General features: G+C 42.0%; 1 pseudogene; it reads left to right on the top strand.

Annotated features, from left to right (window-relative positions):
* The first annotated feature begins 870 nt into the window (after nt 1-870).
* LOC136643019 (5S ribosomal RNA) lies at nt 871-984 on the top strand (annotated as a pseudogene).
* Nucleotides 985-20,406: the final 19,422 nt, after the last annotated feature.

The following is a 20,406-nucleotide window of genomic DNA, read 5'->3' on the forward strand; positions in this document are numbered from 1 at the left end:
TACTGCATTTAACTCAGGTTAAAGCAATAGGAGCAGAAGCCATGGGGGATACATGAAACCTGTGTGAATGCTACTCCCCGATATTCACGCAGGCATAAAATATTATTTCTCACAATTAGCTATTCTAAACAGCTGGTTCAGAATGCCCATTCATTTAAAAATGTATAACCCATAAAGAAAAAAGCAACAATGTTGAACATGGACAGAAAAGAGCAAAGTGAACACTGAAATTCCTAGCCATCGCGCTTCAAATTTCTTTAAAAAGCCACGTGGTCATCATTTCTGCGCTCACTGAGTATGACTGTATTATTTTATATCTTAAAGTGCAGACTGCAGGGAAAAAAAATGTGAGCTATGAGTTTTGTGCTTTGCTTCAAATCTCGCCTTTGGCGCAAGCTGGTTGAGGATTAAGGAGCCCAGGGCCCAGGACAAAATAACCTATATGTACTATATGTAAAATATTTTTTTAATAAAGCCCAGCTGGAGCTTGACGGGTGCCTGAAGTGGTGCCCAAATTTTCTGTTCTCATTTTTTTTTAAAGAACATGCACTGAAAAACATGTGCCCTGTACATATGATAGCCCTGTACAAAGCCTTTTGAACATAGCCCTGTATATAGCTTTATGCAGTACATCTTCACAGTTGTGTGTGAAGACCTTGGGTCTCATTCCACCTACAGTCATAGTTATGTGATGCTAAGCATGGCTTACACTGCTGTTTGTGAACTGACCCTAAAGTACTGCATTATGGGAAGTCTGGGTAAGACATGAGGTTCATGCTCATTGGGGATGTCTGGGAGGAATGAGAGTGAAGTTAGTGGAAGTCTTGTTCTATTCTCAGTCGCAACAACAATGCCATGGATTATGGGCAGGACAACTGTTACCCTGCACATGCCCGATCTCGTCTGATCTTGGAAGCTAAGCAGGGACAGGCCTGTTTAGTACTTGGATGGGAGACCGCATGGGAATACCGGGTGCTGTAGGCTTATACCATAGTCTTTTGAGACTGAAGGTTGCCAACCAGCTGGTTCAGTGTCTGAGCCTCTCCCTTTCCCCACTGGAAGAGCGCAGCATCAGTCTATCTGGGAGTATACTGATGACGACAAAAGCATGAGGACCAAACCGCTGCTTATACGATTGTTTCAAATCTCATTCAAGACATTGAAGTGGATGAGGCTGTGCTATAAGTGTAAATGTACTGCATAGGGCTGACTTAAAACCATCATTTTATTTCATCCACACTTGAGCAAGGAAGAGAAGAAACTGGTCTGCCATTTCATATTCAGGCCCTGGTAAGAAATACTTTCCTTGCAAGGACAATGTATCCAAAGCCAAATCATAAAGCCAGGACTGTGACAGGGAAAGGATACGACCTACTTTTGTTCACGTGTAAAGGAGAATTCTTTGTTGATACAAAGGTGGGCAAATGGTCACACCGAACATTATAGGTACTCACTCAGGCATCCAAAATATATTCATGACTTGAAATGGTATATCATGAAAAAAAAACTCCAAATGCTTTATACAAGTGTGTAACTAATACTTCAGGGAATATTGAGAAATAAAAGAAGGCAGGTATTTTATCAGGCGCCACCGTAAGACAGTTGAGCGTGATTGACAAATGAACTGATGATCATGTTTTATTAGTAACATTGCTCAGGAAGTATTTTGTTGATTCTCATCAGCCTGCTGTCTTTTGTCTTTTACAATTACATGGTCAATCTAATGCAGCTTTTTCGGAGACACTTTCCAGACGTATCAGTACTTTTCAGGAGCAACACTAATACAGGATAATTTTAGCTTTAGATCAGTGGTCTTCAGCCTTTTTTTCATGTCACAACCCCAATAAACAAATTATGCTGGTGACCCCACTGTCAATCCCACCCCCTCCCAAGACCCTATCCACCCACCTCCACCCCTGTAGTGCCCTCCCAGCACTGTTCACTGTAACCAAATATACTTATTATGGAGGAGAAAAAATGTCATGAAGCCTGGCACTAGCAAAAGCTATTTTTGCACAATTGCTAAGAACCTGAGCAGGACTGAGACACAAACACCTGGTAGCTGAATGCGTACACCAGATGTCACCTCCTTTTCCTGGTGGTCCTCTAGTTCAGTGGTCTTCAACCATTTCATTCCCATAAGTTGCTACGACCCCACAACTGAGGTTTCATGACCCCCGTGGGGTCCCAACTCCAAGGCTGAAGAACACTGCTTTAGATGATGCATCTAGAACATAAATTTATTTGAAATATACAGAAATGAGAGTTGAATGACTGTTGAGCGGTGGCTGAGAGTCACACTAGCCAGTGGGCCAGTCCAGAATGGAGTACGGGGAATCAGAGGCCTGATTTTCTTTCTCCCTTATGGACTGTAGAATCATTTTGGAAAAGCAAAAGCTATAGCATAGCTTCTTATCAAAACAACAACAAACAAAACAAAAATGTATTGCTTGCTCACAAGTGCTAAACTACTCATTCAGGGCCTAAACCTCTCCAGTTTTCCAGCACTGAGATGCAGCCACAATGCAGCCCCAAGATAAGGCAATGTTTGTTGCCTTGAGGAGGCCTCCGAAACTGTCGCGCCCCCCCTGCAGAATGCAGTACACACCCTGTTGGCACAGTTGCATCAGCGCAGGAAAATTGGATAGAATTGGGCCCTCAGAAAAATTAAATGGCACAGCTCTTCTTGGATTATACCAGCTGCAGATGGAGAATCACAGGTTTTAACGCTTTCTATATTGAAAAAAAGAAATATCCAAACACATCAAAGAAAACTCAGCAAGAAAGCTAGGCTTCAGCCCTTCTCATTCAAAGAGGAAAGATATTTTGAAGTGAAGAAGCATTAAAACATGCTATTTTCCTTCTCTGTTACTATCTGATGTTCTGAATATGATATTCGGGTTCCTAAGACTTGTATACCAGTTTACAACAGATTAAGAGTCAGCTCAACAATGAGCCACACTGATGCAGTTGCATCATGTTCCACTGCCTTTGCATGGACATTTTTTGTGATGTTATATGGTGATTGTTATCTGATTGTGGGTGTAATCTTAACCCACTTTCCAGCACTGGCATAAGGGCAATGCAGCTCAGAGGCAAGGGAACAAACATTCCCTTAATTTGAGGAGGGCTGCATGAGTACCACCAAACTGCAGGATGAAGCACACATCCCATTGGCACAGCTATGCCAGTGCTGGAAAGTTGCTTAGGATTTGGGCCTTAATGATTCATAGCCCAATCCTATGCATGTCTACTCAGATGTAATAATAACAACAACAACAACTTTATTTTTACCCCGCCTTTCTCCCCAAAGGGACTCAAGGCAGCTTACAACAGGTTAAAACATATTAAAAACATAATTTAAAAACAGATAAAAGCATATTAACACATATCATAAAAACAGTAGTCAGATAAAAAGTAGTCGGGTAAAAAGAGCATAGAGCAGCAAATCATAAAAGAATCAGGCCTGTAAAAAATATTAAAAGATGTTGAAAAAATGTTTAAAAGGCCAAAAACTCAGAAGGCTTGAGTTCTAGAGTCTATGGGGCTTACTCCCAGGTAAGTGTGGATAGGATTGGGCTGTCATTCATTAGTTTGTGCTGATACAGGGGTTTCAGGGTCTGGGTACATTTGATACGCATATGCGAACTGAACGTATAGGACTTTCTCCTTCTTTTCAAAATCTTGTAAGAACTTTGTGAAGGGGAGATCCAGTTGATCCAGTTGTGCACATGAAACACACCCCGGCACATAAGGGAAGGTGGAACATCTGTTTTCCCACCTAAATTCCAGATGAGCTTTAGATAGTGACTACTGGCACCCATATTGATTGAACTGTGTTCATGGCTAAGGCATTAAAACAAAAAAAAAATCCAGTGTTTTAAATTAAATACACAACCTTTTCTCATTCTCACTTCTCATCTGCTTCCAATAGGTGGCAAGACGTGTCTGAGTGTCTCTTAGTTTCTAGGAAGCAAAAACAAATAGCACACTAGTACACTAAATTGTTACTTTTCAAATCCATCACTTCCTTATTTTGGCAGGGAACGAAGACAATATGCATATGATGTTAAAGAAATGCTCATCCTTTTCTCTAATAACACATCACTTATCTCTCCTACACATCAGTCCTCAGCTCTCATCACCTGCACCAAACATCAATTTAACATACAAGAAGACTATTTTATGTTGTTATGCTCAAGGAATATATTTCTAGCAAATGACGGAAAATCTTCAATGAAGCGCACATTTGGCCAAGAATGATTTCATGCCTGCCTATTCATCGCTTGATGATGGCAACATCAAAAGATGACTTTCATATGTGAATGAGTGAACACCACCATACACCATAGATAGACTCCATATAATCACAAATATAATGCTTCTTAGAGCACAATCCTGGGTTCTCCTGCAGTCAGCACAAGTCCCCTGTGTCTGCCTAAGAATGTTGCAAATGTGCCATAAAACACATTCGTGACAACTCATGAGTCGGCTTAGGCCGGCACGAGGATGTGAGCCAGGCTGCTGGCACCAGATCCAGCAGTGGACCCGGAGAGTGGACCGGAGGGAGACTGGCATAGGGAGCGGGAGAGGGTGCTGAGAAGGAGAGACAGAGTCAGGAAGTGGGCAGTTTGGGATGCGGTAGGGACAGGGAGGGAGGGTCGGTGAGTGGACTGGGCCTGGTATCAGCTGTGGCATCTTGGGACAGAGCCTAACCCCCCTCCCAGCCAGCCTCGTGCTACACCAGGCTGCTTGGATTTGTGTCAGTGATTTTGCTGGTGCACATCCAAGTGGCTGGGGTGGCTGCTGCATGACATGGAGTAAGGGGATAAATATCTCCTTACTCCAAGTTGTGCGCAAGCCACCTCCTAATCCGAGCTGTACCAGCACAGGTTAGGACTGGGCTGTTAGGAGAGCCAGTTAAATCAATGGCCAGTTTAAAAGAAAAGGGGGGGCACAAGGGGGAAGAAAAGTAGTCCTTGGCTTGGCATGACTCACTCTGGGTCAACTCTCTTAGAAGGCCTACCATTACATCTGGGAATTTGTGAACAGAGCTTGCAAGCTGGAAAAGCTAACAAGATCAAGTGAGTTTGTTGTGGGAGATGGGAAGAGGAAAGAGAAGTGAGTCTCTATTTCTTTGTGTGACGGTTGTGGGGTGAGACTGAGCAGTTTCTGTCTTGTGATGTTTGTGTAAGGCTTGTGGGATGAGTCACTGATCAGTCTAAAAGAAATAAAAAAGTAGAGTGAAATATAGTGAGGAGTCACAAGGAGTCACAGTAGGGTGTTGCTCAGAGTGGGTCAGCTTTCTCTTAGAAGGCACATCACAGCTGTGAGCTTGTGAATGGCATTTGCACAGGGGCACAGCTAACAGGATGAAGGGGCTTTGGTGCAGAAGTTTAGCAGTGAGAGGTGTGGAGAAGCCTAGTAATTGCTACGGATGAGTCTATAGTCCAAACAGCATATGATCATTGAAAGAAGTGTAGTGGTGACCTGTTGAGTATGTGCTATGTTTGTTTTCCTCCTGCGGGAAGATCTGACCTACACTTGTTGCAAGTGCAAGCTGATCTGTGCACATGCAAACAAGAAAAATTGATTGCATTTGCAGGGACCAAGTATAACAGCTCATGGCAAAGCTCATTAGAATGGCATGCAATGATGTGAGAAGCAAGGTTGGAGGAGGAACTAGAGGTGGCTTTTATTGTGGAAATGAGAATATAGAAACTGGGAAGGAGATTCAATGCAATGCACGTAACCATTGATCACACAGCGAGGCCAGACTGCACCGAGTAGATGATTCTAGAAGAAAAGAGAAAGAGAAAATCCTTACATGAAGAAGGGGATATATGTGCAAGGAGAGGAGAAATGGAGTGCACAGTATAAAGAAATCAGAATTTTCTAAGAGTATTGCGGAGGTCTCCTCTGGATAAGGAAACAGTCATTCCCAGGGGTAAGTCTCTGTGGTGTGTGTGTGGGGTGGGTTCTATTCTTGCTAAATAGCACATTGCATCATAAGGCAAATGTGGGGATGTAGAGAGAATTGGCAGGCTGGAGGGAGGTGATTAACTCTTCCTTTACTCATCAAGTTTTTCCTGCAAAGGCCTTCCAGGTTATTTTTAGCAAGTTGGGCTCCATAAGGTGGAAGTAAGCCTGGCTTGGGCAAAGAAGGGTTAGGACAATGACTTGGGAGGTATGTTTGCAGGAAAGAATCAGTGAACGCTGCAGAGATTAAACACAAAGACAAAGGCTTTTGTAATCATGTGACAACTGTATTTTGAGGACAATCAGGAAGTCAGACACCTGTCAGGTATTCTTTTTCCTTTGTTGAAATAATCCAAATACAGTTATTTATTTGGCCCAGAAGGTTGTGTTTTTTTTAGAAAGCATTTGGGAAGTATAAATGTAGAAGGAAGACTAGAAAAAGCTCTGCATTTCATTTGCATCTTAAGAACAAGGAATCAAATGAAAATTTGACTATTGTCTTTCCCTGCACTGTTATTGTACGTAGTATCCATCCATAATCTTTGCTTGTAATGATACTTAATAGCTGCCTTTGAGATATTAATGGAAATTGTCACAGACAAGGGAGATATTACTGCATCTAATGAACCAAAGTAGGACTAAAAGGGGGGGAGGAGCAATAAGTAAAATATGAGCAAATAAAATAATTTAGAACATTTCTAAAAAAATTAACCCTACATTGAGCGAAGTGGAATAAAACCAGCATAGCTGGTATGTGAGGGGCCTTCCCAGAGCCCAAGTTTGGAGGGGTGGGGTGGCTGAATAGGTTACACCAGTTATTAGACACTGCAAGCTCAATACAAGTGCTTGTTGTGTCACAGATGTATCAAGCAGCGGGCTTGATTTGTGACATGATTCAAATGATGCACCAACATTTAACAAGTAAATAAAGGTCTATATATTAAGAAAACAAGCTGAGAACAGAGACACCAGCATGTCTGCATGAAGGAAAAACTCTTTCTTTGTCACAGGTTATAGGTATAGGTATTGTCACCTATAGTTAAAAGCAAAACCTGCATCTTAAATTAGAAAAGTCACGTTTAAAGCAGAACAGTGGGGTTGGGCATAACTGCAGGAAAATTCCACATTCCCATTCATTTCCCCATACACGTGCATGGGTGCTCTCTCTCTCTCTCTCTCTCTCTCTCTCTCACACACACACACACACACACACACACACACACACACGTATGCTCTATTTCTCTTTCCCTTTCTCACACACGCATGCTCTCTATCCGTCATGCATAGGCATACACATTCACAGAGGACCTGGTTTTCCATAGTTGGGATGGAAGGCTGGCTAGACTCTCACTTTTCCTCCCACTCCCCCTGGTCCTGGTAGGCATCTTGGTGATGCCAGGCCTCAATAAGCAGATGGACTGCTGACCACCAAAGAACAACAGCACGGGCTGGCTAGCCCTCTCATTTTATAAGGCTGCCACTCTCATACCACATCCTGAGGCTACTTCTCAGAAGGATCCCACTCTGCACTTACATAATATAAAAGAGAAGAGCATATAAAATTTATATAAAATATAAAGAGAAGCAGCCTAAGCACCAGGGAAGCAAAGCAACCACAACTTGAACGTCCCCCACAAACTTCCAGTTGGCTGTGACTGACTTTCTACCTTCCTCTCTCCTATTCTGTCCCCCTGTGGTTGTGCCTTGCAGAAAAAGAACATAAGCAGTCAAGAGATGACAAGGTGACATCTTAAACCAGCAATTTCAACTTTCGTGGCACACTGAAATACAATATGAGACTGCCTGGTGAAACTGGAAAAATCATGAAATGTTGACTATTGCCTTAGATTCAGTTCAGTTCTAGCCATCAGTGAACAACAGGGTCTCTTGATCACACCGTGCCAGAGGAGGAGCCTGGAAGTGCAGCACACAGCATTACACAGGTCAGGTCTGTAGCTTGTTCCACAATCTGTTCTGTCTTCCTCATCTTCTCCTGCCCACATGCCAGCACAGCACCTTCCGTCTCCGGGTGATAAATATGGTTTCTAATCTGTGTGTCGACTCTGTAGCAGACGCATGCTAGAATTCTCCATATAAGGGAAAAGGGATTCGGAATTGATCGGCCTTGAAAGCAGCATTTTGTTTTAATCTCCTTGATCAATACAGGAAAAAGAAAATCCAATGCTTTAAAAAAAATTATCATTATTCCCGTCACTCCCAGACAGGTTATGAAGCATTCCCTACATTTTCAGACAATTGGTTAATACTTTGCCTTTGCTTAAGCAGAGATGCTTAGACTCCCCTTTTTCTTCAATTGTGCATATTACAAACAGAGATTAGTGCCCTTTCACTGCGGAGCTGTCAGCGTTAAAAGTGACATAAGCTATTAACATTCTATTTGTAAGTGGCCAGCAGCTTCCTTTGACATTCTTGTAAAAAGGCCCTGGAACCCTGCAGTTTGTGCTGTTTTCTCTGAGATAATCCATTCCTGTCTTGTTTGATTGGCTAGTGACATACAGTCTGTCAGAATTACTAATGATCTTATGCAGTAATACTTTAGTAAAGGGAAAAAAAACGGAGAGGGAGACTAGGTTATGTCACATTGATTATACCATCATGGTATGCCATAATACTGACACAAATCTTCCCAGTGACTACAAGGCCCAAAATGCAAGAGATCAATTTGAGTTAAAAGACAAACAGGACTTTTAAAGTGATATTTGATATTTCTTGCCTAAAATATGTATTCAGGAGTTCAACTGTCAAGTGTATCGTGTTGTGTTCACTTGGAGTGAACATTAATAATGATGTCCTTAGCATAAATCAAGTTTAAGATTTGGCAGTTTTGGTTTGCATACTTTAATTAGCTTTACACTTTTTGCCCCGTTTGCCCATCTCAAAAATCATTGTGCTTCCTATTTTACAGACGGAGAACTGAGGCTGATAGATTACAACTTGCCATGGGCCGCTCAGGAAAGCCTGGTTGACCTAGATAGACCTGGTTCCTAAATGGAATGGCAGTGTCTCCAGTCAACACATTCCCAAGTGAAACATCAGACTACATCTGCTAGCCTCTGCTTACCATATTAGGGTCCTGCTCTTCCACCAGTGAGTTCAGAGAGATATAAATAGGTTTTTCCCCAGAAAAATATGACAATGCACGTTTCTCCCAGAGTTCAAAAAGAAGTGTTTAACCAGTTTGTCTGTAAAGTCTTTTGGAGATATTTCCGAAGAGACATGGGCAGGGTAAGACCATCGGATGCATCACCCCATTGGGACCACAGGGCTGGACTCATCTAACCAATTCTTTAAAAAAAAGTACTTTAATTTATGACATAGCAGTTTCCATTTAAATCCTGGAACCCTTCAGTAATATGGAGATAATGCTTATCTTACACAGGTGCAGCAGTGGCCACCGAATTCTAGCCCCATCCTGACCTGATCACACTGCGTGGGAATTCGCTAGCGCAGGTCTGAGTAGACCCCTCTGTACTGCAAATGTTCCCTTACCTAGTGGAGACCTCTACAACTCCCCCTCCCCCATGGGATGCAGCAGTAGCCATTTTTGCATCGTTGTGGGGGTGGGAGAAGGAGAATAGGATTGGGTTGTAAGCTGAAATCCAACAAACACATTCCTGAGAGTAAGCAACTGAGCACAATGGAGCCAGTGGCAGACCTCCCCAGCCCCATGCCCTTGGGCAAAGGTTCACAATGGCACCTCCGGCGGGATGCTGTCTCCCCCCCACTCACCACAATGTTTCGGAGTCTTGTGTGATTCCAGGACACACCAGGAAATCCTCCTGAGGCTTCCCCACGCTCTTAAACTGTGCTTCCAGCAACCTGGAAGCACAGTTTCCGACCACGTCAGAGCCTCAGAGAGGCTTACACATGGTCCTAGAGGTGTGCAACGCTCCGTACCCAGGGCATTCCCCCCTTTCACATAATAACAGGACCGCCAATGACTGGAGCTTACTTCTGCGTAGACATACATAGGATTGTGCTGCAATTCCCATGAGGCACTTTGAATGCTCAACAGTGCTATGAAAATGCTAATTATTATGATTGAAACATAGTTATTTTTACTGACAATAAAATCATGCCATATACACAGTAGTGTGGTCCACAGGACACTGGCCTCTTGAGCATTGCACATGCATATATCAACTGGACCAAATTTATGGAAGCTTTTCAGCAGATTCTGGTAAAGTGAGGATTTTACCTAATGGAGAACAGAACAGCACTCATTTCTGTTTGCTTTTCAACACAGCCAGATTCACATAAATACAAATTTTGAAAGATTAGCACCTGCCTGCATCCACTTAGAGACAACAACCCCTTTTCTCTTCCCTTGACTCTCTTTAACCTGTGTTTACTTCATTTCTCAGCCATCTTGCTCTGTCTCCCTCTCTCTCTTCCTTATCTTATTTCTGAAATGCTTTAATGAGGCTTTTATATGGTGTTGATATTTTTTCGCCACCTCGTATAAAATCTGTTAAAAGAGCCATACCAGCCCTTCCCCTGTGTAAGACGGCTTATGCTTGAAGCATGGCTAAAGAAGATTGCCCTTTAAGTCTTTTAAAATGTTGTTAAAGAAGTAGTAACTTTATTAACAGGCCTTTTGTACAGAATCCCTTTGGTGTCGTCTTCCCTCCTGGCTTTGGTAGGAAAAGGCTGTTTTTGCTTTTAAAGGCTTTTAAAAGATGCTGTTAAAATTAGTCGCAGGATTCTGTGGCCTCCTTGATCCCTATTCCTGAAATGTGTACTAAGGTGCCAATTTCATTGCAATGATGAGAAAGCATAAATTAGAAGCTTGATATCTTCCGCTTTGTCTCTCATATCATCTGTTTGGTTTTCCTCCATTTCATAATTAACCAGCAAAATGCTGTCATGGTGATGGATGGGTTGATTGTGGATGGACACACTGGAACCCCTGTGGGATCCCCCTGCCAGTGAATGCCAGGTTACACCATCTCAGGGATGGACAGCAGTTTTTGCCATCATTAATTAATTAATTAATTAATTAACAGTATTTATACACCGCTTTTCAACTGAACGTTCACAAAGTGGTTTACAGAGAAAAATCAAATAACTAAATGGCATTACAACAATCTCAGCCCTTTACGTTACATTACATTACAGCCCATTACAACAAAGTGCCAGCCCTTAAAATTTTCACATATGAGTAAATGTATTTACGTTCACTTACATGGGAAAGAGAAAAGGAGTGAACTCTGAGCATCATTTGAGTGCTCCCCGGGCATCTCAGGATTGGGCTGTGAATTGGGTGACCTTCTGCTGGGGCTTAGTAATTCTGAAGGCGCAAGTTTAACTTTCCCATGTTTGAATTGTACTATACATGTTGGTGCTTATGGAGAAGACCTGGGTAGCGTTTCCACTACAGCTTTAATCCACTTTCAGTGCACTTCTGTTTCCCCAGTGCATTCTTGGGAGACTGTAGTTTGTTCAGAAATCTGAGAGCTTTCTAGAGCTACCCTTAAATTCATGTTATTTACAAACTACCTTAACAACTACAAACCACCTTCACAAACCTTAACCAACTACAGTTTCCAGAAGGCATTGAATTAATAGGAGTGCACTGAAAGTGGATTAAAGTTGTAGTGGAAACGTAGCCTTGGATAGGCTGAGATTGAGGTACCCAAATTTATTTTGTAATAAATTTGTTTTTTACTGTACAGTTTGTTTTGTCATGTCCCGGGTCCTGGGGCTTTTGCCTACCTCCACTCCCCCTCTCATCAGACCAGATTGCAGGTCAGTTTTTTTTTTAAGCTTTAGAATATCTGAGGACATTCAAAGGGTTTTCACAAAAAATATTAATTTAAGTATTTAAATATAAACCAGCCTGAATTTGAAAACAAAACAAAGCAAAAATGAATATACCTTCCTTCAGAACAATGGGAATTAGAGTTGTGTACAATGCTGAGAATTTTGTGTTAGAGATATTTGGCCCCCAAACAGATGTAATGTCCCCAGAGCTGCTTTTCTGGGAGCCATGTTAGGTGAACAAAATGGAAACTGGATTACACGTGTAATGTAGATATAGGAAGCTTAATATTTTCTAATATTTATTATAGCATTTTTATCTAAAGCAGATTGAATCAAATGAAGGTAAGGAGAATGCTTGCTGAATGAACCAAATCAAATATAGTAAAACTATTATTAAGGCTGCAATCCTAACCACACTTTCCTGAGAGTAAGCCCCATTGAACAAAATAGGACTTACTTCTGAGTAGACCTGATTAGGATTGTGCCCTAAGCTTCATAAGCAGCTTACATAGAGAAGTATATACTTACAGTTGTTGAGTATTTAGCCATTTTCCATTAGTACAGTGGTTCTCAAACTGTGGGTGGGGGGCAACTGGTGTACCTGGGGGGGCCAAAGGGGCAAATACCCCTGTGCGCCACCTGATGGGGGGCACCACAGTGACCTGTTTTTTGCTTTTTCTTTTTCTTTTTTTTTAACCTTAGAAGAACTGAGGGCTGGGGAGTCCATGCGTGGTTTCTTCTGCACTCAGAAGCCAAAAAAAGTCATGGTGGCAGAGGCTGCTGCCAAATCCTTTCCCCAATCCTGGGCTTTGGAGCCTGACATGGGTCTCTTTGGTTCTGCACCTGCAAAATAACTGGCGCAGCTTTGAGTAAGCCAATTGGGACTACCGGGGCTGTATACAGGGTAAGGGAACAAATGTTCTCTTACAGCGAGGAGTCCTCTGGCTGCTTCCCCAGCCCCACAGGATACAGCAGCAGCAATTTCAGTGCTGCTATACTATTGGGATGCGGCCAGGGATAAGATTGGGCCCCAGGATTTCTTTTTACCTATGAAATCAACAATGCTTAACAGTGCCTACTGTTGACTGGATAATTTCTAAACCATTGGCTAATGAATGATAAGATGGTGTAGATGGTAGAAAAATCTAACAAATAAATAGGTTTTTTTCCTTCCTTTATTATGTCTTCCCTATTTATTGTTCTATTGTTTCTCATGAGCTAAGCCACTGCAGACACTCAGCACATCAAGAAAAGACTGTTTAATAGAAAACAGTCCCTGCTGACTAAGCCAAAGCAGAGTGTACATTTATTTAAAAAAAAAATCCACTCCCTCCCCCCAAACTGAAGTATTATTATGCATAAAACAGAATAGGCACCTTCCATTCCTCCAACAGTACTCCTAAGTAATAAAAAATGCTTATTTCAGCTGGACGAGGCTGACAGTGCCCCTTGTGAATCTAGATATACATGTCTTACAATTCATACACAAATGAAAAGCCATGAAATATTCATGAGGGATACTCTAAATTATGTACCAAACAACCAGACTACTGTCGTTGTCGCACTTTTCATCTGGTAAATATCCCGGCGGGCACAATGAATTCACTTATATCTCACAAAGAGTTTCCCAACATGTTTAAATTATTTATCTTATGGCTATAGTCCTTTTCCTATAAAAAGAAAAGAAAAGAAAGGAAAACATACGTATGACCACATTTGCCATAATATATTGAATTTAGGTAAAAGCTTTAAGGATCACATAAGGATGCTGCATGTATTTTGATTACATCTCCAGTAATTTATCTTGAATAGATTTGGATATTTTAACGGGATTGGAGGGTTCTGTGGAATGTGTTTGGGGCACTTGACCTGGAGACAGATAAGCTTTGCTTTAACAGCCCACAAAAATATCGCCTAAGTAAGCTGCACTGTGCAATCAGGAAGATGTAGAAAATCAATCTTGAAACCATTCAGAGGCAGGCAGATGCCTTGTCTTATGACAAGATGCAACAAGTCCATCATGTGATAAGATGAATGGTGTCATTTGTAACTTCTTAAAAGGCAGCTGAGGAACACATGGGGATTTCTTGACACTTCATTCCAAATGACGCTCCCCGCGTACAATAGGCAGCCACAAACATCAGACGTGATAGAACAATCTGGGAAAAAAAAATAAAAAACAGTGTGTAGCAGTATGTTAACTTCTTGCAAATATTTCACATCTTCTGACATGTCATGCCCCATGACTAAATAATACAAATGAATATAACTCTTCATAATTTAAACTCATTTATTTTATGAAAACACTTGTGTGTTGCCTTTTAGTTCCAAAACTAACCAACCCCTCTTTAATTCATCTTACAAAGCATCAATTAAAGCAACATGCAATCGACAATGAAGTCATAACAGCAATAAATAAGAGCCAGTTCCACCCCACCACAAAAAAAAAAACCACCATAAAAAAAACAGAAGAAAGAATCAAACAAATCCCAAAGCTCAGTGAAGTAAAAAGAATTTTAACCATGTGCCAGAAAAAAACCCATTAAAAATCATTAAAGGGGGGGGGGGGCGGCAATATGTGTCTCTGGTGAAGGAGTTCTGGAATCCAGGTGCCGCATTTGAGAACATACTACCATGTGTCCCCTCCTGACAACCAGGATTCAAAACAAAACCACAGTTATGTAGGATTGGGCTGCCCAACAAGATAAGAAGAACCCTGCTAGATCAGGCTAAAGATCCATCTAGTTTGTTATCCTGTTTCTCACAGCGGTCCACCTGTTGTGTTAGGAAGACAACTAAGAGCAGATGAAGGCACTCCCTCTCATAATGCTCCCCTGCAATTGGTATTCAGCTGGACACTGCCACTGAATTTGGAGGTAGCATTCAACTGTCATGTCTAGCAGCCAGAGACCTGCGTGTTCTCCATGAATTTGTCAAATCGTTGTCTAGACCAGTGTTTCTCAATGTTTGTCCGCCCCTTACCACTTCACATGGTCCATCTATTGGAAGTACCACTAGAAGTAACTGGTGATGATGTCATCGCCAGTTACTTCCTGATTGGGAGGCCAGTTGCAGTGCGATAAACACTGGCAAGAGGCTCAGGGAGGACAGGGAGGGCTTTTCGAGTGCAAAAACTGCTTTTCAGAGCTCTACCTGACTTGCTGAGCCTCCTACTGCGGCTTGTCGCATTGCCTTGCAGGTCTCACTGTCAGGCGGTGGGGCTCTGGGGGTCCCATGCGTAACAACAGACACAATCTTGAGTACCACCAGTGGTACAAGTCCTACTGGTTTAGAAACACTGGTCTAGGCTAATTGCCATCCCAGCTAGCTTGCCTGTATAGGCAACGTCATACAGAGTATCTATATGACAAACATTAAGCAGAATAAACATGCCAAGGCTTTCACGGCTGGAATCCATACTGAACTTAACAGTTTTTCGGGCTAGGTGCTGTAGCCCCCTTACAAGTTAATGGTTACACAAAGCAAGAGATTAAAAGAGCTTCCCAACAAAGACACAAATCTAAAAAAAAAGGGGAGTCATTAGCACCAAATCTAGGGCCTTTCTCCCCTATATCAAACATGTCACAGATCGTATAGGAAGACTGCTGAAGGAGGTAAATATTAAGGCAATTTACAAACCACCTGTCAAGCTACAGCAGATCCTGCGACCACCAAAAGATGAAAGAGACCCAGGTTTACAGGCAGGGGTATATCGGATCCAGTGGCGTAGCTAGTGATTGTGTAGTCCGGTGCCAAGCTCAAAATGTTGCCCTGGAAGTGTTGTCACAACAGGAAGTGACATCATGCCAGGACTTCTAAAAACATGAAAATTGGGAGGAACTCATCTCCTCTCCCCAGCAGCTTGCCACCCGCCTGCTCTGCTGCCTCCCCTCAGTCAGTGGCATAGCTAGGCATCTATCTGCTAAATGGGGTCAAAGAAGATTTGCAGCCTTCCCCAGGCAAAATCAAATTTCATTAAGTAAATAAATAAAAAAGTATGCCCCTTATTGGTCAGAGATACAGTGCAGGGGTGAAGAGGAACGGTTATTTTCCCCTTGCTAAATACAAGAGGGGCACCACTTGAAAAAGTGCCTTTGTATTATGATACATGGAAACGAGAGCTGACTCATATTAACACCTTATTGCAGTGGTTCTCAAACTTTTCCGGCTCAGGGCTCCCCTGATCCTTGTAGCCATTGGCCACAGCTCCCCATTACAACACCTCACCTCAGTTACCCCCCAAAATGGGGTTGTAGGTGTTATAATTATACACCAGAAACAAGGCTGCCAGCACTCTGAGGCTGCAATCCTAACCACACTTACCTGAGAATAAGCCCCATTGAACAAAATAGGACTTACTTCTGAGTAGACCTGGTTAGGATTGTGCCCTGAGTTTGTTAGCAGCACACCTGGAGGGTTTTGGAAAGGGGGGGAGGAAGTGATGAATTTGCTGGGGAAGGGGAAGACTTTGTTTTGTGTGCATCTGCTAATTGCAAACCGATGCAAACTGAGACCTAGAGACTGTTTGGCTGGAATCCTAACCCCACTTTCCTGGGTGTAAGTCCCATTGAACACAGTAGGACTTACTTCTGAGTAGACCTAGCCAGGATTATGCCTTTTGTCTTACAATAGCAGCCAACAGAGTACCCCCCCCCCCCCCAAAAAAAAAAAAAGAGGCAGGAGGAAAAAGGGGAATGGCTAAAAAAGAATGGGGATTTTTATTTTCAATCAATTTGTGGAGACAAAGCCATCAAGAGTGTTATTTTTCTTTTTTGAAGGGTGAGAAAAAGGGAAAGGTGAAGATCCTGGGTTAAGCTGACACAGACCCCATGCCTATGTAGGACTACTCAGAAGTAAGCCCCATTTGAGTCAATGGGACTTACTCCCAGGAAAGTGTGGAAAGGATTGCAGCCACACCCAGCAAGATTACAACTCACCACAAAGTAGATGGGGGCTGCTCACACACATACACCCAGCATGCAGCTGCCACCCCTGTTCCCCCCAGGCAAGATGGAGGGATGCAGGCTGGAGCATTTGGACACCCCCCACTAAGAGCACCCCTGCTAATTGGGTAAGAAGCACTTTTTCAAGTGGGTGCTCCTTCTTTTAGCAGGGGGAGAGTAACTGGCCCACCTCACCCCAGCACTGTCTGTTCTAGTGGCTGTCTGCTGGTATTCATTTGCATCTTTTAGATTGTGAGCCCTTTTGGGACAGGGAGCCATTTAGTTATTTGATTTTTCTCTGTAAACCGCTTTGTGAACTTTTAGTTGAAAAGCGGTATATAAATACTGTTAATAATAATAATAATAAGAGCAGGCTAGCTCCCTTCTTCACTGAGCTGCAAACTCTACCCTCCCAGTTTGAAGTCTCTTCTCCTCTCCTCCAGCCTTGACCAAACCCAGGATGCCTAGGGCAAAGGGCACACTGGGAAATGTAGTCATTAGGAAGAGGTTGCACATGGAGAGAGCTCCATGAGAGCTCCATATTGGTTTCATGCTGTATCATGATAACATGTGATTGCAACTTGACAATAACATAATAACACATCATTGCCTCTCAGAACTATCAGTTTCATAAGTCAGTTTTGAGTTAAGAAAATCCACTTTTTGTTCCATAAGGCAGTTGTGTTTTAATTCTCTGGTTAATTGGCCATAAATTTTGATTGAATACAGATATTTCAATCCTGTTTGCTTCATTGCATTAAGCATAAAATTATCTTTCCAATGATATATAACATGATGGTATTATTCACACATAGCAAGACTTTCACAATTTTGGTCACTAGTGTCAAGCTCAGGTTGTTGCCCCCCTAAAGTTTGATGCCCGGTGCAACTGCTACCCCCTGCACCTCCTTAGCTACGCCACTGATCGGATCCCATGTTGCTGTGGGAAGGTATACATTGGTACTACAAAAAGGAGTATACAGACCGAAGTGAAGGAACATGAAAGACAATGTCATTTAAAACAGATTGACAAATCAGCAACTGCAGAACACTCAGTGACAACAGGACATAAAGTGGATTTTGAACACACTGAGTTGTTGTCTAATACTATACATTACCATGCATGTATGTATAGAGAAGCAATTCAAATATATAAGCATCAAAACAATCTGAATAGGAAAGAAGAAACAATGAAAGTTCATAATGCATGGCTACCAGCCCTGAAAAATGTTACTCAAAGAGTAAGGAGTCAGATGGAGCTAACAGCTGACAACAATGTTCCCTAATTCAATAGGCAATCAATTACAACCTGTATAAAAACAGCAACAAGGTCCAGTGCCTGAGGAAAACTCTGGCCTTGAAAGAAGCCCCCCAAAGCTGTGGGTGAACTGTCAGTTTTTAGATTTGAGTTTTTTGCTTCTTATTCTAGTCTTTTTAGTTTTTAGCCTCTAGTATTATTTGATTTTTAGTTTTAATCCTTAGTTATTTTAGCTTTAAGTGCCTTTGGTTTTTAGTTTTCAGAGATTTTAGCTTTTTAGGTTGTGCTTTAGTTGTTTTCAGTTTTTAACTTCAGCCCCTTCTTTTAGGACTGGTTTAGACTCATTAGATAAAAAAGCTAGACCATGGCACCTAACCTGAAAAACTGTTAAGTTCAATATTAAGCAGAATAACAGCATAAATCTATCCCCCTGTGGCCCCCCCCCCCCCGCTGATGCAGACATGCCAAAAAAGAATGGGGCAGTTATTGGGTTGGGGAGGAGGATGGATCAAGCCTGGAAGGGGGGTGGGATTGGTGGCCACCTTCCCTGGTCAATATGGACTTGCACCAGTGATTGAGGTGGTGCAGGTGTGGGGTGACCCACAGTAGTTGTTGGGGCTTACCCGAGGAGACCTCCAGCAGCCAAAAATCCCTGTCAGAGACAACAGTATCTGTGCTGTGCTGGTGCTCCTTATTGTCACAAGGAGATTAGGGAAGGAATTGGCTGATAGTGTTACTGTAAGACATGCTTCCTTTTTTACTGTTCTGATTCTACTGCTAATCAATTTCATTGGGTGATCCCTAGTTCTGCTGTTGGGGAGATAGGGAAAAAAATCTCTTCACCTTATCCACTCATATGCAGTATTTTAAAGCCACAATTGTGTCCATTCCTATAGTTACTCCTTTTCCAATGAAAAAGCCAAATATTTTAACCTTTCCTTGCATGAATTCTAGTGATGTGTATTTTTGTCAGCAGATCAATAATTTCACACTTGTAATTGGGTGCAAATTGACAGCTGCCGGGACTCTGGTGGCTAGTAACTAGCAACCTTCAAAAACACCATTGGCTTGCTAAATTTTGACCTGAACCAAAATGACTAAAGGTGGATAGACCCTATTTATTTCAGGGTTAGAATGAATGCTGCTCCCACTCTTCCTAGGCAGCAAGATCATATTTTTTCGCTTTCCCCTGTTGTCACACACAGCAGGGACATTATTCTCTGCACTCCTTAGTTAGGTTGGTCACATCTGGTAGGTATGGTGCAGGCCAGGGAATAGGCATAGGGTGTGCAACCTGATGTAAGCAGCATTGGGGAGGCAGTACCAATCCCTAGATGTTATCTGACTCAGGGGCACTGGCTGGAATCCATTGGACCTGGATTGCAAAGCCAACCTCAAATGCCTTACGCCCTGGGGAAGACAGTGCAATTTATCTGCAGCTTGGAGTCAGGACGGAAATGCCCGATAAGGAAAGATATAATTGTTTGTGCTCATCTAGGTTAGAAGTGGGGAGGAGTTTGAGGCCATTACCGATTTGCTGAAATGCTTCACTGGCTTATCAATAAATGTGGCTCACTATTGCTCAGAATCACTTGCATGCTCTTGAGATGTGTGTGTAAGGGCAAAGTAATAACCACTGCTTGGTCTATTTATAACTGCATGGTTCATAACTGCTTGATCTTCAGTCATACATTTTAGGAAGTTTAGATACAGTTTAAAAGTTACTTGATAACTTTGTCATACTATGTCATACTATTTACTTTATGTCATACTAGTAACTTTGTCATACTATTATGTAGAATTTGAAAAGTTCATGTGTATCTGTATTATTTTTTACACATATATGCACACTGTGTATTATGTACATGTACATATAGTGAACACTCGGTTTAACTGACTAATGGGGGAAAGGGATGTCCATTAGTGCCTAAAGTTCATTAAATTAGAATGCATTGAGGTCAATGGAATCTTACATGCACAAAATGTATATACTGTTACTAGTTTTAATGATGCAGAAAAACAGTAACTGTTTCCAAAGTCTGTTAAACTGAGGTTGGTTAAATTGAGGGTTCTGGATATTAGATATAATTAAAAAAAAATTTTTATCTGGTTTATGGTTAATGTCTGGACCTAATAACATTTACATTTTTAGTTTGCCCACTAGCTTTTGAACATCATGTCTTGCCAACTCAGCTTGACTTAGTCTGCAATCCTATGTAGGTTTTCTCAGAAGTAAGCCCTTTTGTATTCAATGGGATTTACTCTAAGGAAAGTGTGTACGAGAACCTTAGATCTTCAGACACTTTTCAAAAAAGTGATTAGGACATAAGAATGTACCCAACGTCTTCCACAGTGAAGACTGATAGAAATAATTCATTCAGGTTCTCAGCAGCTTCTCTGTCGCCCGTCAGCAAGCTATTCACACAGTTGCTGGTTAACAGC

Source organism: Tiliqua scincoides, chromosome 2, assembly GCF_035046505.1.
Source record: "Tiliqua scincoides isolate rTilSci1 chromosome 2, rTilSci1.hap2, whole genome shotgun sequence".
Classification (NCBI taxonomy): Eukaryota; Metazoa; Chordata; class Lepidosauria; order Squamata; family Scincidae; genus Tiliqua; species Tiliqua scincoides.